The sequence below is a fragment of the Lissotriton helveticus genome, chromosome 8 (genome assembly GCF_964261635.1).
Source record: "Lissotriton helveticus chromosome 8, aLisHel1.1, whole genome shotgun sequence".
In the NCBI taxonomy this organism is placed as follows: domain Eukaryota; kingdom Metazoa; phylum Chordata; class Amphibia; order Caudata; family Salamandridae; genus Lissotriton; species Lissotriton helveticus.
This window is the reverse complement of record NC_136069.1, coordinates 1,425,750,230-1,425,770,050: the sequence shown is the minus strand read 5'-3', so window position 1 is coordinate 1,425,770,050 and position 19,821 is coordinate 1,425,750,230.

The window sequence follows — 19,821 nt, the reverse complement described above, 5'->3', positions numbered from 1 at the left end:
CTTACGTCAAACCCAGCACCTTTCAGGTATAAATATACCAACGTTGCCAATTTTTTGCAAGTCTGTCTGATATGATGTTCTCCCCTGAACAGAAAGAATAACTTTTAAAGCAACAAGCACACAGCGTTCCCTGAACTCTGAAATTCGGCCTTCAGCTTTGAAAAACAAAAGCTACTGAAAACAGTTGGAACTATTTTTTCCCTTGAAAGCGAAATTATTTTTTTTCACTTCCAAAATATTTACCTTTTTTTCTGGCACAAAGTACTCTGCTTAAAGTAGAACTATTCTTAGAGAACAGAGCTTCTATTTTAGGAAAACTAGAGACAATATTTTACCTCAGCCTCTAGCACATGTACAGCATTTGTATAAATATGTGATGGAATGGTCTCGACCTTCTTTTCTGTATTCAGAGCCATTTCATGTGTAATTTTCGCAATTCATTCAGCTGATATATATATGCATTTAACTGAATGATGACACTGCTTAATAAGCATACAGTACCAATACTCATTTTCGTGTATTTACCATATAACATTTCAAATGCGATGTATGTATTTTGGGGTGGGTTGGAAAACACACATGCATCGCTATATGTTTAATATTGCTTAGTTTTAGTAATTATGGATATTAATTTGTGGAGTGGGTGCTGTGTTTCTATCTAGGACCCTAATTCGATATTCCCGATTTATGCCCTTATACGGTTATAATAAATAAATGTCCTTATAAAGGCATAAGAACCATATCCATATTTAGTCATAGCCCATGCAGTCCAAATCAGGCAAGGCTACTTCCCTAGACTCCTAGAAAGGACAACGCGTTCTTTAAACAAACCAAACCTCCAGCAACCTAGGAATTCCCCATGTTCCTGTTTTGATTTGTCCAAGAACTCCTGCGAGCACTGACAGAACGGCCAGTTCTTAGTGACATCTTTATTGACGTCTTATGTCCAACATTACGTCAAACCCGGCACCTTTCAGGTATAAATATACCAACGTTGCCTTAAGTAAACACACGGTGGTTTGGAGCAGAGCGGCTATCTACTTGCCCGAGAGCCCAGGTGATGCGAGAGCCCACGGAAGCCGCCCCTCCCTTTTGACGCACTGAGAGAGAAGCTGTCCTTTTCTCCTGCTGAGAAATCCAGCTCCGGTGTTTCCAGATACCCTTGCGGGTTGCGGGGATATCGATTCCTGAGAGAGAGATACCTGACCTCCTACATTCTATTACCAAGGTATGGAGCTGACTAAACCCTTAATAGAATTCTTGATTCAGATTCCTTGGCAACAACCAACTTAACTTAAAACTGCTACTTACTTACTCCTTCCCACGTATTAGGCTTAGGTCAGGTACACCGGGGTAGGCGTAGATTAGAAGCACCAGTTGAATACGTTAGTTAATGTTTTTATGTATGTATATATTTTATCCATTTTAAAGTATCATATGGCTAAGAAACCATATCAATGCTTTTACAGTGTTATTTCATAATACTCCTTTTACTGTACGCACTTTACTTCATGTTAAGTATTGCAATTGTGGCAATTCATTTCTCTTGCATGAGAAAGAAGACTGCTCAATAAATAACACCTTTTATTGAAAACGCCCGTCTCTCTATTTCTCTGCACTCTGGTGAAACTAAGTATGCACGATTGACTGAGTAAAATAGCTGTCTATTGTTTTCACACAACTCTAGAGATACACTCTTATTCTGAGGGAGCAAAATTGTCATGTTTAATGGTTGTCAGAAGCTAATCCCTTCTTGTCTATGCAGGGAAGTTAAACTCCTCCTTGTTTATTCGAGAAAGTTTCTAGTGACCTCTGAGCTAGCTGGCAAAACTAATTAAGTCTAATATAGTCAGTAGAGACCTAGTTGACCTCAGTCCTACGTCTACACTGCTGTTTATATTATTCCAATGCGCAGAGCCTATTGGGAATATAGGAACTACACTACACTTTTCCGGGACCCAAACCTGTCCGTACGACTCATTCGTAGCCAAATCGTGCCATGCTATGGAGCCAAATTCTGACCAAGTGAGTACGATGCACAATTTGAACACCCACTTCGCGTCAGTCTCAGCGAGACACAACAGCTGTCAGAATCGTACTTCGGTTCCCGTAGCAGGACCCCCTTCATCCTTGGCCCTCGGAATCTGTCAAGGGGGTGTGGCAATGGGTCCCCCCTGAACCAGGCATGCACAGTGTGGCGGGTGTGCTCTTTTCCCCACCCACCCCTTTTTTGCTATGGGAGCCTGTGTATGCATCTGTACACAGGCTCCCATAGAGTTCAATGGGAGTCAGAGCGAACCGAGTCCGTAAGCATACGGCTGCATTGGACGTTTCGCTCAGAAAGCTGTGTTAATCCGAGTCATATGGAGGGCTTTCCTAGCGAGATCGCAATCAGGCCCTTAGTCAAAGATCTTAGGTACCCCAAAATACTATCTCTCATGAAAGTACCTAGAGGTTGGGAACAATTTCTGCCAGCTTCTGCTGCACTTAGCATTCCTTCGACGATCCTCGATAATGCTGAGCACAGGCGGTTGCTTGTACGTTTGAAAAATCCAACTTAATGCTCACCAAGTGCTCAGACACCTCATGGTTTTAATTGCCTCCCTAAGATGCCAGAATCCCCTTTCTTACCTTGGCTATCCCCATTTTGGAGCACTGAGGCTCTGCCTCTGGAACCACGAAAAAGGCATTGTCCAAAATGAACACGTGGTGAAATGTCGATGTTTCTTCTGACTTTTGAACCAATGTATATGTGTGCTTGTGTTTGACTGTCTAGATAGGCCATAGCTAACATTTTGATGTTTTTCTTTTTTTATTTCTTCAATAAGTTTCAGTTTATCAGTGTCATGTCTGTACTACGAAAAAAAACTGTTTTGTAAATAAACCTTTTAACTTTTCAAAGTGTTTCCGTCATCTTTAAGAAACATTTTAAATGTGTCCTTGTGTCAGAATAAAGAACTGAGCCAGCATTCAAGGTTTTATTCTTTTATTTTAGAGTCACCATTACACATAGGAGATGTTACAGGACCTTAAACGTTTGAAAAATGGTGTATTCTGTTTTAACAGCATTTGATGAAGACCTTGAGTTTGCTTTCACATATTTTACAACCATACTGTCATTGTTAACTAGGTCATTCTTATATAGGCTTTAAAAATGTCTAAACTCCATACCCTCAAATATTTTACTAATAGAATATATACAATAATCCCTGCATTAAAGCGCCGGGACACTCTTTGACATTAAAGCGCCGGGACACTCTTTGAGTAGCCGTGCGCTATATAAGACAGATATAACATAACATAACATAACATAGTATAACATGTGGTGGCTAAAAAAACCTGTAGCTGTATTTTGATATACTCCACCGTCGGAGCAGCTTTTTTTACATACTTAAATATATGTTTTGTATAGATGCGATGCTCGGGGAATGCTGCTATGCTGTCAAACACTGTAACCTTGTCTTTATCTATAAACATGGCTGCCCAGTGAGTTCCTTTCATGTAGTGCAATCTGTGTTAAAGACGAGGGTGCAGGCTTTTTCGGACCCTATTTCACCAGGTAGCATATTGCTTTGAAAAACTTTTTTTAAGTATTTCTTAGCGTGTTTATGACAGCTTAAGAAATCCCAAATCCGAACACTGTCCATTTTACAATATTTTAAAGATAGTCAAACAAATCTGTACCGGACTGTCGTTCATCTGAATAATGTTGTTGATTACAGAGAATACAACCATCTTCACAGGTGTAGCCAAGGGCTGACTAAAACGTATTTCTGCTTTTAAATTTCCGTTTCTCATCAAGCTGTAGTGGTCGCCGTCTTCCATGTTAGGGGTCAGATTGAAAGTGAAAAGATGGTAGCCCGTCCCATATCTTCCTCTTGACACAACAACTCCAGGGCATGCAGGTGCTTCCCGGGTATTGAAATCAAGCCCAGACATTCCCTGAAAAGATTTGCATCTCCAAAGCTGGATGTGTATGGTTTTGAAGGAAACACTGCCCCTCGTGGAACAATGCTGCATAGTTGATGCCGTAATGTTTGAAATTGTAAGGGTTTGAGGTATAGAGACACTAAAAGCCATGTTTTTGACAAAGCTTATGATAATCCGATTTTTTGCCCCAAAAATAAATGTTGCTTCTGGTTAATCTAGTACTGGATGGAATGCTGTATATCTTCAGAGCTAATCTTTCAACAGCGTACTTGGCTTTGATAGCTCTGAGATTTCGACGTGAGCCAGTCTGATGTTTGGGGGCACTTGTACTCCTTTTACAAGCAAAGTAACTGACAGTATGACTAATTTATTCCATTCTACCTCCCCACTGATGAGATAGAATGAGTCCTTGCTGTTGTTAAGTTTGATCTTAAGATCAATACCGTTGATGAGCAGTTTATCTTTGAAGAATACGTCTGAATATGTATGCCAGAGGAGGTCAAACTCTATACTGCCGGTGGCAAAGCTTGCTCTGTATATGAAACCTTGATTGTCACTGTCCAACTCCTTGTCTTCAAAAAAGGGCATAAGTATCCTTGTAGAAGAGCCCTGCTGAAAACTGGGTTTTCCCGGGCATTGTGACTGTAATTTAGAATACTCTCGAAGTAGGCACTATAGGCATACATGTTATCACTTTGCTTGATTAGTTGAGGGTAATGGCCACCTGATTAAACATGATCATGATTAACCCTGGGCGTAGTTTGCGTAGTCGCCCCACGCGAAGCAACGCGAAGATGTTATTGCGCTACGTGAGCTACGCGTAGCTTCATGAGCATACGTACTTGCTTGTCGTGCCCGTTCGGGATGCATTTTTCTTGTTCGGGAGCGCATTGTGCATGTTCGGGATGCTGTTAACATGCTCGGGGGATAGTATCTCGCGAACGTACCCATGCGGTCGTTTATGGGCGCAGCCATCTTGGTTTTTAATTGTCCCGCTCGCTCGCAATGCCTTATTTCCTGTTCCGGGTCGTGTATAGCGTGTTCACATTGCGCATGTCATGTTCGGGAACGCGATTTCCTTGTTCGCGATGATTAGTGCATACTCGCAGGGAAATATCACGCAAACTTACTCACGCAGTCGTGATGGGCGTGGCCATTTTGTTTTTCACTCTATACTAGGTTCTGGGCCTATCCTCCCTCAATCCTTAGATTTTTCACTGTTTTTCTGGCATTTTCTATTTATCATCTCTCTCTTTCTCTGTCTCCTAGGTTATATTTAGCATTTTATTTCTACTTTTGCTGTGTGTTTTTTTTACTTTTCTACTGTTTTATATGACTTCTTTCTTTAAGCTCCTTCTTCTTCTCCCTAAATTAATTTTTTCCTTCTAACGTTTCTTTTCTGCCTCCAACACACCCCAGAACCATGGCGAAGGTTAGCAGCAGCACTAGCGGCAGCTCCAAGGGCAAGGCGCCTGCGCCCAAGAGCCGTCTGCCTTGTGGCATGATGCGCCCTGCAGGGGTGCAGGCCCGGCAGCTTTTTGGCGAGGCGGAGGTGGCCGCCCTTGTTTTTTTCATCCAGTGCCACCACCCTTTGACCTTTGCAGCAGGCGGCAGGCCAGGCTCCGGGTACCCTACCCAGAAGTGTCACCGTCGGTGGGCGAAGGTGCGCCGGGCAGTGTTTCACTGCTCAGGTGTCCGGTGCACCAATAACCAGCTGGCCAACCGGTGGTCAGACATCCTAGACCGTGAGCAGGACCTGTTGGACCTGCTAGGTGTCGAGGTCATGGGGCTTGGTGAGAAGCTAATATATAGTAGTATAAGTATTGTGTATAATGTTTTGACGGATAACAAGATCACTGCTGCTTACATTTACATTGCAGGTAAATTACGATAAAAAATATTCTGTGATTGTAGGACACAGGTGCTCGGCGCTACTCTTACTTGTTAGCAACTTTGCACTAGCTTGGGCTGATTAATGTAAGAATTACTTTAGAGAACTGAAGTTAGGTAATGCTATTGCTGGAGAGACTCTAGTCCTTTCATTGTCCTCCTGTGAAATAGTGGTGGATGGATACTAGGTTTAGTTAGTATTAGTTCATATTTTTTTACAGTCTGCGTGACGCCTCCTCTGTCACTGAGTGCTGCTTACCCCAGTCCTCCGTAGAACCTTTTATACTTTGCATAGTGAGTGGTAGGCTTAGCAGTGTCAGTCAGTAGCAGAACAACATCAGACACAACCAACCAACAATTTGGTGTATGCACAAATGTATGCATGTGTCCTCCAACTCATCTATACATTTTTGTAGTAAAAAAAAATAGAAATGCGGACTTACTGAACAATTGACCCGTCTGGAATAGGGGTCTAGGTCAGGTGGTACTTAGGCTTCGTTAGTATTCTGGAATCAGAATGATTATGGAACATTGGATTAGTGTTCATAAATAAGTAGACAGTCTGTGAATCCTGCAAGCCAGTAGTCGATCTGATTAGATAGGTCAATTTTATTGCATTGTTCTTTTCTAATATGTTTTTTGAGTGTTTTTTAATGATTTATTTGTTTCACAGTACTCATTAATGTTTGTCTCTTTCTTTATTACATCTTACATGATCAGCACCACCCAGGGGCAAGAAGACGGGGTCCGAGTCGGCGGGACAACCACCAGAGGACCACTCCTCTACCGAGGACCCTGCTGCTGGCCCCAGTAAGTCCTCCAGTGGTTAATATTAACAATTATATTTCCCTAACATTTACTGCACTTTATTATTTCAACCTATTAATTATGGTTCCACTTCCCAGTCCTAATTCTTCTTTTTTACAAAAGCTTCTTTGACCTTGACTATCTCTTTCCAAATTCTGGCTATCCCTGCCTCTAAGTTCCTTCTATCTGCCTTTGGTTTGACTCTTTGTACTACTACTATTAGTCTGTCGGTAGCTAAGCTTGCCCAGATGGCCACTCTTTATTTAGGTTATCTTTTGAATAAAACTCAGATTGACCAATAGCTCTAGCTGACTGGGTCCTGTCCTTTGGGTTGTCCTCTTTAATCTTGAGGCTTTGACTATTCCCACCAACAAAATGCCCAACCAGATATTTGACTAGTATTTTTGTTAGGATAGAACATACAACTACTGTTGTGGGGATTCTGCACAGCCACATACAAACCTATGCACAAGAAAATAGGATGTTGGTGATGGGAGGTTGGACCTTACTGACACCTCAGTCAGAAGAACCCAAAATCCCCTGACCGACTAGCTATAGTGTTTCATTAGGTCCCGAACCCCCACACGAAGATACCCAATGATTACACAACCCAGAACATAACACCCTTTCGCTCACTCACTCACTCGTGTAAGTCCACATACCACAGAGTCTATGCGTAAGTTCAAAAGGTTTATTTATTTTCAAATAACAAGCTCTGTACGTTGTTCTATGAAAATTACTACAGCCAGCTCCAACAGCAAAATGCATAAGATTAAAACAGTAAACATTTGATACAAGTGCATGATAGAAGACAAATGATCTGTGTGAATTCTGGGAGACCACTCACGTAGAAAGTAGAAATACTGGTTACATGCATCATAAGCTCTGCAAATCTCTGGTCTGTAGAAGGGAATCTTCCACCTATTATGAGAAAAATGGTGCGGGTTAGACAGAAAAATTTAATTATGCAAGCATTTCGTAGTCATGCCAAAAAGTGTAACATGTTATGGCCAAACAATACGTACTAACCGAACTCCATAAAAAAAGTGGCTTGTTTTCGACCTCTTCACTTGTACGCAACACTCATGTGGACTCAAAGGTGGCTTACTGCATAACAAGCTGCGAAGTAACATGCACAAAAGAGTAGTAATGAATCTAAAATGGTTACATGGCTCAGGCTAACTTTCCAAAGAGTAGAGTAGGACTAGAGATGACCCTAGGGACCATAACACTACTAATGTTTGTCTACTGGCTCTACTCTAGTACCCGATTTGAACTAGTGATGATGTATCTTGTACATGTTGATGTTGTACTATTAACTGTTTTTTTCAATCTTCCTAGTGAAACCGAATAAAATAGGGGGAGGTGTACAGGCATCTAAAAATGTGTATATTTTTTTCTAGGCGCACTACCAGTACCAACCACAAGTGCCGGCGGTGCCAGCGGCGATGGCGAAGCTGCCATTCCGGAGGAGGAAGGAGATGCGGCACCTGCAGGAACTACAGGGGATGAGCCAGCAGCAGTGGCAGGCAGTGGTAAGTTATATTCATTACTTAATGGCATTACTACTAGCTGGAAGGGTGTTCACTTTCCTCACTGTACTGTGAGTCTTATTAAGTATGAAGTTGTAGTGAACATTATACAACAGATGAAGAAGACACCCTTTACTTAGCATTAGCAATGCATTAGCAAAAGCATTCCTGGCATGAGTTGAGTAACCAATGGCCTCTTTTATCTTACTCCAACTAAGCTGTGAAAGATTTATGGAGAAGACTAAAAGTCAGATCAGATGACCTTGATGGATGTGTTGAACAAAAAGGGAAAGAAGGGTTGAAGGAGGAAGGACAGGCAAGATGTGATATGACTGGCAAAGAAGGATATGTTGGAAGCATGCATAGGTGGCTGATAGGAATCAGATCAGATGCATGGTTTGTTAAAGGATGGGTGGAAGGTGAAAGTAGATGCCTGCCTGGGTGGGCAACACAGTATGGGCGGATACTAGATAGCAAGAAGAATCATCAGCCGGGTTTATGGGTCAAACTCAAAGCCAAGGCAAGCAAGGAAGGACCGGACGCATGGATGGTGGTTGGTGAAACCAACTAAGGTTTGTTAAGAGATATATAAAAAATAATCATAGTCATTTACTTTTAACCTTTACCATGCTCATGACGACCTGAGATCGTCATGAGGCATGGTGCTCCGGTGCTCATTACAAGCTCAGCTCATCATGAGCCGTGGAACGCTCAGGTGTGGGGAGAATTCCCCTGCTGTGCTGAGCCTTCAACAGGAGCCGGTGCACCTGTGATGAGCTCAGCTCGTCATGAGCACAGGGGCGCCGTGCCTCATGATGAGCTGAGCTCGTCATGAGAATGCCCCCTCCCCCCCAGCACAGCGAGGGAATTACCCCCGCAGCGAAGGAGTTAATGGATGGATGCCTGGATATATTCATCATAGACAGCATTGGTGGAAACTGTCACTGGATGCAGAGTCTTACTTTGAGGAGAATGTAAAAGAAACTGTGCCAGAGTAGCAAAGCGGAGGGGAATATATAAGTAGTATTTTCAGAATACAGTTGACTCAGTAGTTTGCAAGCACATCATATATATATTATCAAGCGCCTTCCTCTGACTCTGAGGACCACCCCCTACCTATGTTGATTTATTTTCGATTGTGGCAGCCAGCCTGCAAAGGCTGCCCTATGTGTTGGTTACACAATCAATGAACAAAGTACCTTATGCAGTAGCGGTCGGTGGTGGAAGTGCTGGCGGGCGGTGATGTGGGGAGGGGGAGGGGCAGGGTAGGGGAAAGAAACTATGGATTATGGTGCAGTGCACGCAACTAAATAACTTTTATTTATTTATATGTTTACTTAGCAGTAATTGTCCACAATCCAGAGTTTACTACCACCCACCCTGCCCCTCCCCCTCCCCACTTCACCACTCGCGGGCACTCCCACCACTGACCGCTACTGTACTAACCTTATGTCGTCATTCTATATACAAGCAATGATCCTTGAATCTGATATATAATATTAATCTGCCTTTTTGTAGTAGCCAGGGCAAAGTGAAAGTGAAATTGAGTAATTGCCCTTCATGTAACAGAGAGAGTATGGCCAGTGCCACCCATAATTGAAAAATATGAGTTTCCCCACCTGCAGACAGTAGTAAATAAAAGTAACAGGAGTCTGCGTCATGACTCGTATGTTTGTCTTGGGTGCAAGCTTAGCTGACTGAGCTGGCATGCCGGCTACAACAAGGTTATGTAATTTAGCTAAACTAGAGATAAGAAAAAGGCTGGTGTTCTGTGTACTGGAGTCCATACTAGTGCTAGTATAATGCCTGAAAAGCTCCAATACATTTTAGAGGCAGAGGAAGTGGGAGGATAGATACTTATCACAAATGTTATGTACTGCGCTTGCCAGTGCTACTGTGCCACTATCTGTTGAATTAATTTTGTGTTACTGTTTTGCTAAGAGAATTGGTTACAATTCTTTTTCTTTCTTGATATTGATCCTCCTTCCAATGGAAAACCATTGCGGAAGGAGTTGGCAGTCAGGGTCCGGTGCCAGAAACTGGAGGCCATCTGCCAAGAGTACTGTCAGCTGGTGGCTCAGTCTGAGGAGGAGGAGGAGGCAGAGGCGGCAGCAGCTGCAGCCTCCTCCAATGACCCTGGCCCCAGCCAGGCCCCGCCTCCAGTAGTACGACACGCGGTCAGGCAGCTGCCCACCGCCACAAATTTTCAAGCACTGCTGCCCCCAACCCTGGATGCAAGTGCAACTGCAAGGCATTTTGATGCAAAATCCTCCTCCGGGTGGCACAGCTAGAGGACCAGCTAGAGGAGCAAGTTAAGATCATGGTGGAAAAACACCATAAAGCCTACCATATCTAGAAGGACCCTGTTGCATTGCCCTTTTTTTTAATTACTTTTGTTGGTGGATGGGAATTGGGTGTTGGGGTTTCTGGACATTGTTTGGACTTTTTTCGTTTTGGACGTTAGTTGGGGTTAGGGAGAGGGGTGGGTCAGGTGTGGGATAGTTTATTTTTGATAGGGTAATAAATTATATTTATTTATACTTACACATACGATGTTAATGTTTTGTGGGGGGGTTACTGTTTTACAAATGTATTTATATCACATGGATTCCTAGCTGCTGCAGGGCAGCAGCCAGTGTTGGATTTAAATAATCTGCAAATTTTGTAACGCACAAACAGATAGATGCGGTACCCCCCACTGAGTTATATTTGCCCTACTAGTACAGTACAGAAGATGACTTCCAAACAAACAATATTGCAACTGCTAAAGAAAAATCAAACAATGGTGGTGGGAACAGCCTAGTACAACAAGTTAAGAAGTTATAATAAACTGTAGTTGTATTGAGTGAGTGACTCAACACAATCGTAATTCATAAACTTTACTGCTGTATGGTAGGATGTTGAATTTGATGATGAATCCAATAAATGCCGGCAATTAATTATGATGTATTAGGTGGGTCCCTTTAGAAAAAAAAATGGATTGTACATAAACTGAGCATGAGTGGGCAAGCAGAAGAATATCCTCGCCCTGCCTTGAAATTGAATTAGTGGTGCTTTCACCACATCTGCCCCAGCAAGCGTGTGATCAATAGTTGGTGTTCATTTAATGTAGTCACATCACACCTCAATATAAATCACACAACCCGGGGGAAGAGGGTTAGGGTTTGATGAATGGATGGGAAGGGGGGTTTTGGGAAAGGGTTGACAAAGAAAAACAGTACACAAGGACACAACTAAAGTAAAACACATTCTTGGATGATGACCATGATCCACTATCCAATAAATCTATAAAGGGAGAAAAAAGAAATGCATGCATGATGAAGATAACTTGATGGTTAATGAGTAGTACTTACTAACTACTACTACACAACTAGACAGTACAGGCAGCAGTATTATATAAAATTTGCCTTGCCTGTATGTCCTCAGAGAGACACAAATTAAATTATATGCTGTACCGGGCTTACTTTTAAAGCTAGCACAGAAAATTTTAAAATAGTTGTAGGGATCAATTAGCAAACAAAAAACAACACAACACCACTCAGTCGTAATGATTGAGGAGAAAAAAGGAATCAAATTATTTAAAAGACGATGATGAATGATACTAAAGTAATTGTACTATCCAGGTCCAATTGTGGAGTTGCATCTCGTCATTCATCTTGGTCCTCCCTTCCATCGACACTCTGCACATCATTCTTGGGTGCCACTGCCTGCCTGATGCGGATTGGTATGGTACGCGTGAATTGTTGCTCCCATTATAATAGCACTGGGTAAAGGCTGGCCTGCAAGTGTAGATGGAAAAACAAAAGGGGTATTGAAAAATAAATGAATTAAAAAAAACATCAATTAAGACAAGCCTCTTGAGCGAGAACACTTTCAAACTGAGGCGGCTTGGATACATCATGTCTACTCTATATACACAGCATTAAGCTACAAGAACAACAGAACAGGAGCCAGCACAGAGCAGGTCCATGGCACCGGGCCGTGACCCAACCTCCATTTACCTTACATTTTGACAGAGCCAGACAAAAGGCACATACAGCACCCTAGCATTTTCCACATCAAGTGACTAAATCAATGCACCACTGTCAGTCATACCACTACATTCGACTCCACCACTACACGGACATGTAGCTTAGGTCTGCTGTGGTTCTTGTTGAATTGTTGTGTATTGTTTACCCTTTATGCCAGTTCATGAAACGCAGTTATTCCATCAGTCATCTCCGATGCAACTGCCTGACTGCGTGCAAAGATAGTATGGTCATCATCATGGTGTGGTATGTGTATGTGTTGTCCAACACCAACTCAGTCTGTACTGAGTGACTCGATGAAGTCCATCCATACTCCATATTGAAAAATTGCAACGGATATTGGCCTGCACCTGCAGTAGTAGGAGTACAATGTGGTTAATTTATTAAACAACAAGGAAACATTGACTGTCACTTGAGTCACTTTTACTTTGTAGATTAACTAGTATAGTTCGACTTTATGCACATTCGCTCAGAGTCAGCAAGCATCCAATGCAATGCATGGCATCATTCATTAATCATTACCTATCTTGCTCTTCTCTTTGCTGTCAGATCAGATGCCTAGCCTTCTGACAGTGATAAGTTTACTTTTGGATGCCTGCTCAAGTTCTTACAGTAAAGAGTTGTGGATGCTTGCAGACAGAGGCAGTAGCATTAGGACAGTGATGAGTTTCGGCTCTGAAACAAAACAGAAGATAGCTTTAGTCACGTATGTTTCACTTCTTATGGAGGGACTGTTAGAGGCAACATTTATTGTACTATTCTCCATCCAATGTCTGGCTTGATGGAATTGTATTTAGGGCGAGTCAGGAATATGGAGCAGGACTCTGAGGAGTGGAGTGCTCAGTTAATGCACGGACGTGCAACTCCAATAGGGAAAAAAGAATTGAAACGGTGGTGATGGATTTGTTGTAATTTGATTTGAACCAGAAAGGAAGGAAGAAAGTAACAATTTGAAAGCCTAGTTGTCAGGGAAGAGGAGCTCGTCCTCAAACTCTGGTGGTTCGGACAGAAGTAGGTCATGTAACCCACTACTTATGTCTTCGAAGTCGCTCTCTTCTTCCTGCTTTGATTCACGTATTTTGTACTCCGGTGGAAAGAAGTGCTGATTCATTTTGATCATGGTTATCCTCTCCACGCTTTTGGGTGAGAGACTGGTCTTTTCACAGTTACAATGGCACCAGCAGCACTGAAAGCATGCTCAGAAGTGACCCTTGCGACAGGGCAAGCCAGATACTTTATCGCCAGCCTGCTGAGCACTGTCCATTGGCTTCTTTTCCCATACCAATACACCAATGGGCTTTGTTCCATGAAGACCTCTGTTGTGTCATCCAGATAGGCCTGGACCATCCACTCATTGTTCAGGGGTGCTCCGATTTGCTTGGCCTCTTTTGACTTTGCATCAGCAATGGACTTACCAAACCCTTTCCGTAGAAACCAATCAGTTACCTATTTTTTGTATGTGGCTGATGATCCTGTTGGTGCTGTTGTTGATGTTGGTAGTGTTGGTAACAGCTGGGAGGCAAATGCATTGCTCTTAGGCTCTGAAGTAGAACTTGACTCTGGGCGCCCTGTAGTACTTGCTTTGTCCTGAGGTGGCAGGCCTTTAATTATGAGCCATTCGTTTTCAAAATCACTGGCTTCCACAGCTATCAAAGTTTTGTACTTGGCAACATCCACTTCTGAAAAAGGAATTACTGCATTACTGTTCAGAAATAATTTGTAAAGTGGACCCAAAATGTTGGCAATAATGTAATGTCAACACAATGTTATTTTGAATCCTTGTATTTTCAGATAAGCGAATGGCTAAAATGATATGCGTCTACTTTGTCATCCACTCCTTCGTATGTTTCAGACACCTCCTTCAGCTGTTGCTCTAGCATGTACAACAATGGGATAGCTTGGCCCATAGCACAGTCCTCCCTGCTGACTTCACGTGTGAAGACCTCAAAAGGAAGTAGCATTTTTGTCAGGCATTTAACGAGGTCCCATTGGCCCATCTCAACGGTCATGGCTTTCACAGTAGGATCCCCTAATCTTCTTTTCATGACATAAGCATTAAGTGGTATGTACTGCTCAAACAGACAATCAAGCATGTAATAAGTTGAATTCCAACGTGTTGGCACCTCCTGGAAGAGTGCGTTGACAGGCATTTTATGCTCACGTTGAATGAACCTCAGCTGCTTCCGGACTTTAAAAGAATGGTTGAAATGTGTGCATATTCTTCTGCAGTTGGTCAGTAACTTGCTGACTTTGCTTTCATTTTTCAGGAAGTCTTGAAAACAATGTTAATGCAGTGTGCCAAACACGGGGCCTGAAATAGCCACCATCTTTCATGGCCTTAACTACATTACTGCCATTGTCCGTGGCACCAAAACCAATGTTAAGCCCTCTTGGTGTCAGCCACTCACAGACCTTGCTGTTAAACTCATCCAAAATGTTTGCAGCAGTATGAGATTTCTCCATAGCAAACATGGCTACAGTTGCATGTTTACGAGTGTCATTAAAAATCTCAGCAGTGTCAACACCTGCAGATATCTTTTCTCTAACACCCGAAAAAGAGATCCAGTGTGCAGTGATGCACAGATAATCAGTGGCTTGGCAACTGGTCCACATGTCTGTTGTCAGGTGGATACTCTAAACAGCACTCTGTTTTAAGGCTTTTCCAAGCAATTCCAGCACGTTGTGATGTAGTGCTGGAACAGCAACTCTGGTGAAATAGTAGCGGCTGGGAACCTTCCATTTTGGGCAGATAGTTGTCACAAATTCCAGAAAACCCACCCCTTCAACAAAAGAAAAAGGGAGACGGTCTAGTGCTTACATATTAGCCAGCTACGCATTGTTCAAACGTACTATTGGGTGGTTGCGTTCGTACTGCCCCTCCAGCCTAGTAAACATGCTAAGAATGGTAGGCTGCATGGTATTTCTTTCTGTTAGGCTCATCACCGCACTTTTTTTCATTGCAGTGCTCCTTGGTGTCTCAGACTGACTCTTACTCTTGTGCCACTGAGATGTTGCTGAGGATGTGGGCGGTACCACTGCAGTGCTGTGGACAGGGTTACTTTGTGTACCACTACAAGAAAGAATGTCTCCCTCTTCTTCTTCTTCCTGTTCCACCGTGAGAGGACCTTCTACTCTTTTATCCCCACCAACAGCAATGGTTCCAGTTTTTTTGCAACAAAGGTGGTCCTCCCAGTTGATTGCGTGGTGTTTTTTCAGATGGGTCATTTGGCCTCCAGTACCATAGTTTGTACCAAGCTTACTACGACTAACAGAGGTATGACAAATGGAGCCTATGGCAATGTTCTTCACCTTTTTGCTAACTGTAAAGAAGTCCCACACTGGGGAGCTTAACTTTTATCTCCTGCTGGAGGTACCACTTCCAATGCCGGATGAACTGGAGGGTGTGTGTTGAATTTGACTCTGCGGCTGTGCAGTATCACTACCTACTTCTGCTGAGGTGGTGATTGTGCTGGATGTAGGACACTGCCGGCCCTTTGCTAATGTAAATATGGAAGCTGGAGGTCGTGTTGGTGTTACCTGTGTTGGAGGTATGTGTGCTACATCCCTTCTAGTCACAGCCATTCTGGATAGGGTAAGAATGTTTGTCTCTATGTCCCGGGCTGGGAGAGATGTTCGTGATGACTGGTTCATCATCGTTATCCTGCTGTTCTACATCGACCTCCATAAGTCTAAGGCTTTCTGGAACCTTCCTCTTCTCTAGCCTGGTCTTGGGATGTGTCTCCTTCTCATGCTCAGATTGTTGTAGCTCCCAAGTGAAATCTAAATCATCAGAAGGGATGCTTGTTGCAGAACTCGATGGTCTAACCCTCCTTTTCCTGGCTGGGAGGAAGACAATGGATCTCCTGAATGAGTGGCTCTTCTTCTTCCTCTGCATGAGGCTCAATTTCCTGAACTGCCCCTACCTCGGGAGGAACAACAACTACTATTGCGGGCGGTGGTTGTGGCTGTTGTTGTTCACCACTTATCTGCTGTGTTCCCTCCAGCCTTGATTGTGTACTACTTTGAGATAGGTCAGGCTCAGCATCACTGCTTTCCACCATTAGGCTGGTTACCTCTTCCACACTCATCTGCTTGGGCCTGGGTTGGTGGGTTGGGCCCACGGATGCGGAGGTGCTGCATCCAGCTTGCCCCCCGGACACCGCTGCTGCAGGCGTAATGTTTGGGTTTCCAAAAAAGGTGTTGGGGGAAAACCCACAAGTGTCACTTCCTTCTTCTGTTCCTTCTTCTCAGCAACGTTCTTGGTCTTGGAGGACCTGGGACCTTCTTTCTTTGGGCCCATCTTCTTCAGATGTCAGCAGCGGTCAGTTGAACCAGTTGCAGAGATGTCTGGTCAGGTCACACCACATGTCAAGTCGCGTACAACAGCAGGACGTCTGTCTGGCAGTACAACGGGCGATGATGACAGACACGGCCTCCTCAGTCTTTTGTGCACCTAAAAGCAAAATAGCCAGAAGAACATCAGTCAATCGTGGAATTTGTTGTGCTTTAATTTTAATTACTACTAGTGTACTGTGTAGACTCAGGAAGAATAAGAATAGCAAAGAATACAAATAAAAATGTAGTGAAACCTGTTTGGCCTTAATGTGTGCATCATGTGGGATGGATGCAGCATCAGGGACCTGCAGCTGGCAATTGGGATGGAAGCAGTAAGCCAAGAGAAACAATGGAAAGACACGCAGGCCTATGTGGCAAAAACAGCACACTACTAAAACTACCACCACAAAATGGCCCCCAGCCTCATGGTCACTCATCACAGGCACAAGGGCAAGGCCCGGAAAACAATGAACTCAAGCAGGCCTATATCACTATATGGCCAGGCAAAGGATGCCTGTTACACAACACAGCTTTAATATAAACAAGAAAATGTGCATGGCTAACAAGGTTGTAAATTTACACAACAAAACATACATATGCAACAAGGACATTTATTTAACACACACCCAAAAAGTTAACTACACCCCAAAAACCACATTTTGGAATTCAATCCACTGCCATCCATGCCCTAAATGATGTTTAAAATCAACAGCCAACATAGAAATAGTTACTTCAAGCACCCCCTGATGAGTACTTCTGGGAGTCTGGCCTACTGGCAGACTAGTGGAGAAGTCTGGCTCAATGGTTGGAGCGGCAGACCCTGATGCAGAGGTCTAGCCCGGGACCAGGGTTCAATTCCCCACCTCGGCGGGTCTTGGGCTCAAAATTCCACGGACCTGATAATTCTCGCCTCGGTGCCTATTCCAATCATGGAGTCCCACTCTGCAACTCTGGGCAATAGCTTGCTTAATCTCCACAACGGCCCCCACAACCCTAAGGATGCCTGGCCTTCACCTTGGGGGTGCCCAGGAGTGGACACCTCAACCAGGATGGGTTCCACAGCGGTATTCAGACAAGCGCCTTGAGACCCTTGCGGGTGAGTAGTGCGCTATACAAGTATCAATTTACATTTACTAGGCCACAAGTTTGGAGGCCTATGGCAAAAGCACAGTGGATGGTCCCACAAAATGCCCCGGCCACCCACAACAACATTAAAAGAAAGAGAAGACAGACAAAAACTGGCACCTGCTAGAGGAACTTGAATGCTCGTTCCCGCGACCTTTGTTCGCCTATAAGAAAAATAAGAGCATTGGCCAATGTGTAATCAGAGCGGATGTACTAACCCCCAAGCCAAAAAGCGATTTACTCTCAAGATGGGGCTTGAAACCATTAGAAGGGCACCACAAGTGTGGAAACTGCATATCGTGCGACTCCACAATTGAAGGGTCAGAGTTTGAACACGGGGGAGTAAAATGCAAAAACAACAGCTTCTCGAACTGCAAGACACGGAACGTGGTCTATGCAGTTGTTTGCGCCTGTCAAAAGATGTACATAGGAAAAACGACGCAACAGGTTAACAGCCGAATCACCCAACACAGGTCAAGAATTAAAAAAAAGGTCGTGAGCGCGCCAATGGTCCAACATTTTCTGGACTCAAACCACAGCGAAATGGACTTTAAATGGACTGTTCTATGTACCATAATGCAATCAGGCAGCAAAGGTCCTATTGACATTGAAGATACACTCCTTAGAAAAGAGGCATACCTCATTTTGAAATTTAACAGTACGCAAAATGGGTTGAATACCCTTTCTGAGGTGTCTAGATTGTAACGGGAGAATTGTGTGGGGCTCCACTGATGTTTGGTTAATTCCTCTTTGAGTGAAGGACACAGCGTTGTTCCCAAATTGGTGTGGGCCCATAGGTAGTCGCAAAACTACATATCCCAGAATTCAAACGGTCATGTGACCGCTTTAAGTAACTAGACAATCGGGCCGCCGCCCTCCACAGTGAACGAAGGATTCGCGAGAGCAAGCCGCCCAAAACAAGGTGAGCCTGGAGAGGGGTGTATTTATGCATCCAGAGACTGACACGCGTAATGGGGAACTAAAAATGACCTCTGGTTTATCGTTTAAACAGCACATGAACCGGAGAGAAAAAACACGGAAGTAAGTGTGCGGGGCACATAAGGAAGGTCCGGATTAGCAAAAGCAAGCTGCACAAAAGAAGGTGAGCCCGGAGAGGGGTTTAGTTGCGTATACCGAGAATGACACCCGTAATGGGAACTAAAATGCACACCGGTTTATCTTTTAAACAGTACAGGAACCGGAGTGAGAAAAAAACACGGAAGTGAGTGCGCGGTGCACATAACGGGAGTCTGATCATTTCAGATAAAGTTGCGAAACGGATATAAGTCGTCCCCGAGGCCCGCGGTGTACCGCATCAGGTATGAAGGTGGCAATAAGCTATCCAACACGGGTGAGATTTGACATGAGCCCATTAGTAGTAAATCGATTTTGCCTTCCTCCTAGGTCAAAAGCATCACCGTGCCATAGGGAGACGCCCGTACACGGACCTTTAAGTTAAATTGAAGGTATGTTTTGCAGTGTTTTTGCAAAAAGTGACCGCAGGGTGAGTAGTGAGACTGACACTAAACGGGATTTCTGAATGTCCCTTAGATTGCAGCTCCAAAGACCGAGACCCAGACATAGGATAACCACGGCTGGCTACAGTTAAGGTAACATGGATTTTAAAGGTAGCATAAGCGGAATGTTAACATGAGGCTATGGGAATAGACACTGAAACAGTGTTCTTTTTTCCTTACACACATGCAGATAGAAGTGACAAGGCCCTGAGGAGAACCCATAAATGCTGTATGGAGTTCGAAACGCGTCGGCAAAAAGGAGATGGAAACTAAAAAATATTAATAACGACTGACTCATAGAACTGATGTGTCTTGATATCTCTTTCTAACTGTGATTGTGTCCATTACTGTTCCTCATATTTCAAATCACTGATGGTCATTTAGGCGAGGAATTGTGACTTGCCTTTTGGAACAGTTGGAAATAGATATATATGCTATGTTGTGTATAGTGAATGTACTTTTATTTAGTAATGTTTCCTTTTTTTGATAAATGTTATGGTTAAGTTGATGTATGTATATGTTATATGTGTTGTGTTTCTACTCTGACATAAAACCAAAGATTGTTTTCAAAAAGTATTGAAAGAAAAGGTAAAAATAAATATACCGAACATATCTAATTAGGATTGATGTGTTGCTTATAAGTAAGAGCTAACAAAT